We start from the raw sequence: 7,217 nt of genomic DNA, 5'->3' as shown, positions 1-7,217 counted from the left end.
AAGCCGGATGTGGAGGTCCTGGGCTGGCGTGGTTACATGTGAACTGCAGTTGTGAGGTCGGTTGGACGTACTGCAAAAATTTTCTAACATTATTAATATTTAAATATCTGTCAACATTCCTGTAGACATTCCTGCAGTCAATATGCCAATTGCACACTCCCTCAAAACTTGAGACATCTGTGGCATTGTGTTGTATGACAGAACTGCACATTCTAGAGTGGCCTTTTATTGTCCGCAGCACAAGGTGCACCTGTGTAATGACGGTGCTTTTTACTCAGCTTCTTGATATGCCACACCTGTCAAGTGGATGCATTAACTTGGCATAGGAGAAATGCTCACTTACAGGGATGTAAACAAATTAGTGCACAACATTTGAGAGAAATAAGCTTTTGGTGCGTATGGAACAATTCTGAGATATTTTATTTCAGTTCATGAAACATGGGACCAACACTTTACATGTTGCGATTATATTTTTGTTCAGTATAGGATAGGTCTTGAATGGCCTCACTCTCCAGTAGGTGGCGGGGTATGCATCTTAAATTGGATGCGATCCGCCAACACAATCCCAAAGAAGAAGTATTTTTGTCCTCGTCTGAGGCGGCAAGCTAGCAAAGTAGGGCTCATTTTTTTAAAAACCTTTTTAAAAACTTTACATTTTGTTATGTATTGAGGAAAGGAGATGATTCGAATGGATGGACATGACCAAAACACATTGAACATGGTAAGAAATGTGTCCTTGCTAACCTGCCATCGAAAAGCTAACGTTAGCTAGCTACATTTGTTAAACGTCCAACCAGGCCAAACAAGTCTAACGTTAGCTAGGACGATGACGGTGGTCACATTTTCTAAACGGGAACTTGTTTCTTGTAACTGTTGTATTTATAACATGTATCTGTCCTAAATGTCACCGTATTCACTATTTTTGACCAGGTACTCGGTAGCTAATCTGATTTTGGGCAGGTGCTGCAGTGTAGCCATCATGGCCGTAGGCTGTAGCGTGTTAAAATCTGGTGACTGACGTACACACTTTAAACCACCTATCCTCATTTGAGACCCCTATTTCAAAGATGCAAATCTCTTTTAGCCATGGTAATGAAAATAATAGGCGACTTTGATTTTTATACATGACCCAAAACATTATGGAATGTTAATTGCTTGATGAATTCAGAAACCACACGTGTGGAAGCGTTCAATATACGTTGTATCTTATTTACTCAAGCGTTTCCATTATTTTGGCAGATACCCGTATACTATAGCAGTGGGGTCTGTGAAGCCCGGCAGTTGTGAGCATGTATACAGCAGTTTGACGCTCATGATGCTGTACACAAACCTTTGTCTTTAGAAAACATACGTTGGTCCCTTCCCTTAATTTTTTTTTTGTTAATCTAAAGTTCTGTAATGTATTCAATTGAACTAGATTCATTTTTACTAGCCAGCTATCTAATTTAGTGGCAAAGGGGTACTATAGAAAATAGTATAGGTTTGGCTAGTACCGGTACAAACCAATCTTTATCATCTCAACAATAAACTGCTCTACTAAAACACTAATCTCCTATGTTTCCCATCTGTAGTGGTTCAGCATATCTCAACGAGTCGGTTGTCCTTGAAGTCAAGAGATGCATGCTGACAATTAAGGTACACATATGTCTGTGGTGCCAAGATCATGGATCCCTCTCACCTCTGCTGTAATTGGCCTACTGGGTAAGTAGACTACAAGGCTTGGCCTATAGTCTGGCTTTTTCCCCTAAATGGCACACTATTCCCTATTTAGTGCACTACTTTTGTCCAGGGATTTGGTCGAAGTAGTGCACTATATAGATACTAGGGTGTCATTAGGGAATCACTGTGTAAATCTGGTCTTGGGCAGGTGCTGCAGTGTAGCCATCATGGCTGTATGCTGCAGCGTGCCTTGTTGGACCTAGACTATAACAGGGGGTTCTGTGAAGCTGCCCTGGCAGTTGCAGGTGTGAGCATGTATACAGCAGTTTGATGCTCATGTATGATACTGCAGACAAACTTTGTCTTTAGGTAACAGAAGTGTCCCTTATCTTTTTGTGTTGAAATAATGCTGTAGATGTATTTACAATTCAATTAAACTAGATTTTACCAGCTAGTTAATTTTAGTGGCAAAGGTGTACTGTCGTGAAAAGGGTACACAGGCTTTAGCTAGTAGTCTAGGCCTAGAAAGATTTCCCTGTTGGTGATAATGATACACATCTTCAAGTGAGGCATACCAGGATAATATCAATAGTCATGAGGGACAGATCAAATATTCTCTTTTATAAATTTAACTGTCTGTCATATGGATCTAATGTTTATAATCTCAACAATAAACTGCATACTAAAACACTTCTCTAATCTTTCCCACCTGTAGTGGTTCAGGATATTTTAACAGGTCAATGTCCTTGAAGTCACATGATGGGCGCCATTGAGACCAGATGCATGATGACAATGAAGCGGCAAAGCATAGAAATAGAATGATATAGAGTCTATTTCCGTGACGCCAAGATCCATGGATCCCTCTCACCTCTGCTGTAATTGGCCTACCTGGTAAGTAGGCTACATGGCTTGGCCTATAGTATATCTGTCCCAATTTACTCCCTTTTTAATGCAGTACTTTTGACCTGGGCCCATATGGCTCTGGTCAGAAGTTAGTGAACTATATAGGGAATGGTATGTCATTCTGGACGTGCAGGCTTTAGATAATCTGGTCTTGGGCAGGTGCTGCAGTGTAGCCATCATGGCTGTATGCTGCAGCGTGCCTTGTTGGACCTAGACTATAACATGGGGTTCTGTGAAGCTGCCCTGGCAGTTGCAGGTGTGAGCATGTATACAGCAGTTTGATGCTCATGTATGATACTGCAGACAAACTTTGTCTTTAGATAACAGAAGTGTCTCTGCTATCTTTTTGTGTTGAAATAATGCTGTAGATGTATTTACAATTCAATTAAACTAGATTGGTTTTCGCCAACTAACTTTATTGGGAAAGGGGTACTGTAGAAGAGTATACAGGTTTAGTAGTCTAGTGCAGCGGTGTCAAACTCATTTAATGGAGGGCCGACTGTATGCTGCCTTTTTATTTCCTTTCAATTTGTGTGTAATAAAGACTTAAAGAACCAGGTGACTGGAGTTTCCAACTAATTAATGAGCTGAATTGATCACGCAAGTACGAGGGAGGAGCGAAAACCCGCAGTCACTCGTCCCTCCACTGAATGAGTTTGAGACGTGGTCTAGTGACAAAGATTTCCCTGTTGGTGATAACGTTGTCCAGTAGAGGGCATACTTTGGATAAGATAAATAACCTCATGAGGAGCCGATCAAATGTTCTTAAATTGAACTGTCCCACATATGAAACCAGTGTTTATCAGATCGGCAAACTACTGTACTAAAAACGTATCTTCTGTTTCTCACCTGTAGTTGGTCGGCATCTCATTGTGTCCGATGTCCTTGATGAACTCACATGATGGGGCATCTATTGAGACCAGATGCCTGATGACAATGAAGGGGCAAAGCATAGAAATATATTAACAGATTCGATTTCTGTTAGAAATGGGTCCCTCTTACCTCTGCTGTAATTGGCCTGCTGGGTAAGTAGACTACATGGCTTGGCCTATAGTCTGTGTTTGTCCCAAATGGCCGACTATTCCCAACTTAGTGCACTACTTTTGTCCAGGGATTTGGTCAACGTAGTGCACTATATAGGTACTAGGGTGCCATTAGGGAATCACTGAGTAAATAATCTGGTCTTGGGCAGGTGCTGCAGTGTAGCCATCATGGCTGTATGCTGCAGCGTGCCTTGTTGGACCTAGACTATAACAGGGGGTTCTGTGAAGCTGCCCTGGCAGTTGCAGGTGTGAGCATGTATACAGCAGTTTGATGCTCATGTATGATACTGCAGACAAACTTTGTCTTTAGATAACAGAAGTGTCCCTTCTATCTTTTTGTGTTGAAATAAATCAAATGCTGTAGACGTCTTTGCAATTCAATGAAACTAGGTTTTTATCCAGCTAGTTAACTTTAGTGGCAAAGGCCTACTGTCGTGAAAAGCGTACACAGGCTTAGCTAGTAGTCTAGGCCCAGAAAGATTTCCCCTTCCAGTGAGGCATACCAGGATAATATCAGTCATGAGGGACAGATTAAATATTCTCTTTTCTAAATTGAACTGTCTAATATATGGATCTAATGTTTATAATCTCAACAATAAACTGCATACTAAAACACTTCTCTAATCTTTCCCACCTGTAGTGGTTCAGGATATTTTAACAAGTCAATGTCCTTGAAGTCACATGATGTGCGGCATAGAGACCAGATGCATGAAAGGCCAAAGCATAGAAATAGAATGACACAGATTCTATTTCCGTGGCGCCAAGATCCATGGATCCCTCTCACCTCTGCTGTAATTGGCCTACCTGGTAAGTAGGCTACATGGCTTGGCCTATAGTATATCTGTCCCAAATGACTCCCTATTTAATGCAGTACTTTTGACCTGGGCCCATATGGCTCTGGTCAGACGTTAGTGAACTATATAGGGAATGGTGTGTCATTCTGGACGTGCATGCTTTTGATAATCTGGTCTTGGGCAGGTGCTGCAGTGTAGCCATCATGGCTGTATGCTGCAGCGTGCCTTGTTGGACCTAGACTATAACAGGGGGTTCTGTGAAGCCTTCTCTGGCAGTTGCAGGTGTGAGCATGTATACAGCAGTTTGATGCTCATGTATGATACTGCAGACAAATGTCTTTAGAAAACAGATGTATGCCTTCCTTATATATTTTATGGTGGTTAAATGCTGTAGGTGTATTGTGCAACTCCTAGCCTCAATTTCCTCATTGCGTGTGTCATGCTTCGTAGGCTACGCCCACCATTTTCAACTTGTGTAAAGATTTGTCAATTACATAAGGGATAATCAAGGAGCTATGTGTTCTGTGGGAAATGATGAACGACGTGGAAGGAATGTTCTACGACGCGCTAGCGGAGTGGAACTTAGCTCCCAGGGAGTTGCATTATTTTCCAGAGAACGCATAGAACCCCAGCGTTGGTTATCCCTTTTGTATCATGGCTATAATTTGACACAATTACCAGGAGACATGTTCCAAATCCACTGAAGTAGCTAGCAAGTTTAATTGATAGCTACAGTAGTCGCCTTAGTAACCAAACAGACTTGCTTATTTAGCTTACCAAACCAAAGAAGACTCCCAGTGGGCAATGGAGGAATGTATAACTCCTCGGTCAGCAGATTGTCACCCAATCATCTTCACATTGTCATGCAGCATCACGCGGTTTTTAAGCTAATCATCATGATTCTCAGTCGGGGTATGGGTTGAGAAACCTGCAATTTTCCTCAACAGTACATAATGTCACTGAGAACAAGTTAATAATCTCGAGAAACATGTTATGTTGTTGATGAAATTCATACTAATGTTTTCGTCAACATTAACCCCCCTTCACTCCTTGAAGGAAAGCTTTCTTTGTCCCAGAATGTACAGCATGGCCCGTTGACGACACACGGGCAACTTACACAATGGCTGTTAATACAATTCCAATGGAATTTCCCCTTCTCCTCAAAAGTATCTGACCAAACCAGCAGTCCTATTTTGCTATTATGAAAATGTTTTCAATTTGACTTTTGTGTTCAAACATGGAAGAATGAACTCTAGCCATTGAATTCTACTGTGCTGATATACTTTGCGTTATATTTTTATTTAACCTTTAACTATGCAAGTCAGTTAAGAACAAATTCTTACGTGGCGTTAAAGGGAAATAACGCATGCTCTAGAATGCCCTTCAAGCCTTACCGAAATGAGTATTTAACAATGCCATGGTATAAAGTAGGGGTCTCCATCCTTTTCTAGCATGATAGCTAGGGATGCACGATATCAGTGAACATATCAGAATCGGCCGATATTAGCTAAAAATGCCAACATCGGTATCAGCCCGATGTCTGTCTAGTTTAACACTGATGTGCAAAACCGATGTCAAAGTTTGTGCATACCTATATAACGTAGGTACATGACGTAATGGCGACACGTAAAATGTTGGCTACACATGCAACGCAGCATTCCTAACCTAGCCCATGTCTGCTGTGTGGATCGAGCAGTCATTTGAAAGAGTAAGAAAATTTCAGCGAGACAACTCAAAGGCAAAATCCATTAAAGCCAAGATAATGGAATTCATTGCCCTTGAAAATCAACCGTTCTGTCGTGGGTGATGTTGGCTTTCGCCGACTGGTCGAGCACCGGTACACACTACCAAGTGCGCTATTTTTCAGATGTTGCCCTACCGGAGTTACACAGTAATAGCGTCACTGCTATTAGCCTCACGACATGCATACTATGGAAGGCAGTTTGGGTCTTTGCGTGTCAAAAAAGATGCAGTAGCACTGTCAAAGCTGTACAAAGAAGTCTGCAAACACCGGCCACAAACGATGTGTTTACAGTACCGCGTTGGTAATAAAGCATCATTTGTTTGACTGCAACTTCTGGGGTAGCTAGCTTTAGCTTGGTACCTAGCTAGCACCAATATAACAGCCTGAAAACAATGACCAGTAGAAACTGCAGTCATTTTCATTATTCTTTGCAATAATTTAGCAACCCTTAAGTGTTGTTCACCTATTGAAATTGAACTTCAGTTCATGAAATTAAATAGCTAGCCATCTACTTAACCTTGTTGCCCAAAGCTAACGTTATAGGCAGCCAGCGAGCTTCATCTGGCTAGTGATGCTCGACAGGACCGGGTTATGTTCTGAAGCTAACCACAATAAGGATTAGACACAATAGTGGAATTTGCGGTTTGCCTTCTAAATAAAAGTATGTCATTGACAGTGATGCAAATGAATACAAAGTAGAATTATGCCATACTTTTATTTTGGAGGCTAACCGTAAAGTCCACTATTGTGGCTAATCAAATCAAAGTTTATTTGTCACGTGTGCCGAATACAACAGGTGTAGACCTTACAGTGAAATGCTTACTTACAGGCTCTAACCAATAGTGCAAAAAAGGTATTAGGTGAACAATAGGTAGGTAAAGAAATAAAACAGTAAAAAGACAGGCTATATACAGTAGCGAGGCTGCATACAGACACCGGTTAGTCAGGCTGATTGAGGTAGTATGTACATGTAGGTATGGTTAAAGTGACTATGCATATATGATAAACAAAGAGTAGCAGCAGCGTAAAAGAGGGGTTGGGGGGTGGGACACAATGCAGATAGCCCGGTTAGCC

At 41.4% G+C, this 7,217-nt stretch overlaps 1 protein-coding gene across 4 annotated transcripts in view; it reads left to right on the top strand.

Moving 5' to 3' along the window:
* Positions 1 to 539: 539 nt before the first annotated feature.
* LOC106564923 (SEC14-like protein 1) overlaps positions 540 to 7,217 on the top strand; it is a 67,619-nt gene continuing 60,941 nt past the window's right edge. For all 4 annotated transcript variants that reach the window (XM_014131452.3, XM_014131451.3, XM_014131450.3 and 1 more), the window contains exons 1-5: positions 540 to 721; positions 1,572 to 1,701; positions 2,375 to 2,550; positions 3,418 to 3,587; positions 4,246 to 4,412. The gene's annotated coding sequence lies outside the window, so the exon portion shown is untranslated. The remainder of the gene's footprint in view (positions 722 to 1,571; positions 1,702 to 2,374; positions 2,551 to 3,417; positions 3,588 to 4,245; positions 4,413 to 7,217) is intronic.

The sequence above is a fragment of the Salmo salar genome, chromosome 12, assembly GCF_965601325.2.
Source record: "Salmo salar chromosome 12, fSalSal1, whole genome shotgun sequence".
Lineage (NCBI taxonomy): Eukaryota > Metazoa > Chordata > Actinopteri > Salmoniformes > Salmonidae > Salmo > Salmo salar.
The sequence above is the reverse complement of the archived record's forward strand: the minus strand, read 5'-3'. Positions and strand labels throughout refer to the sequence as shown.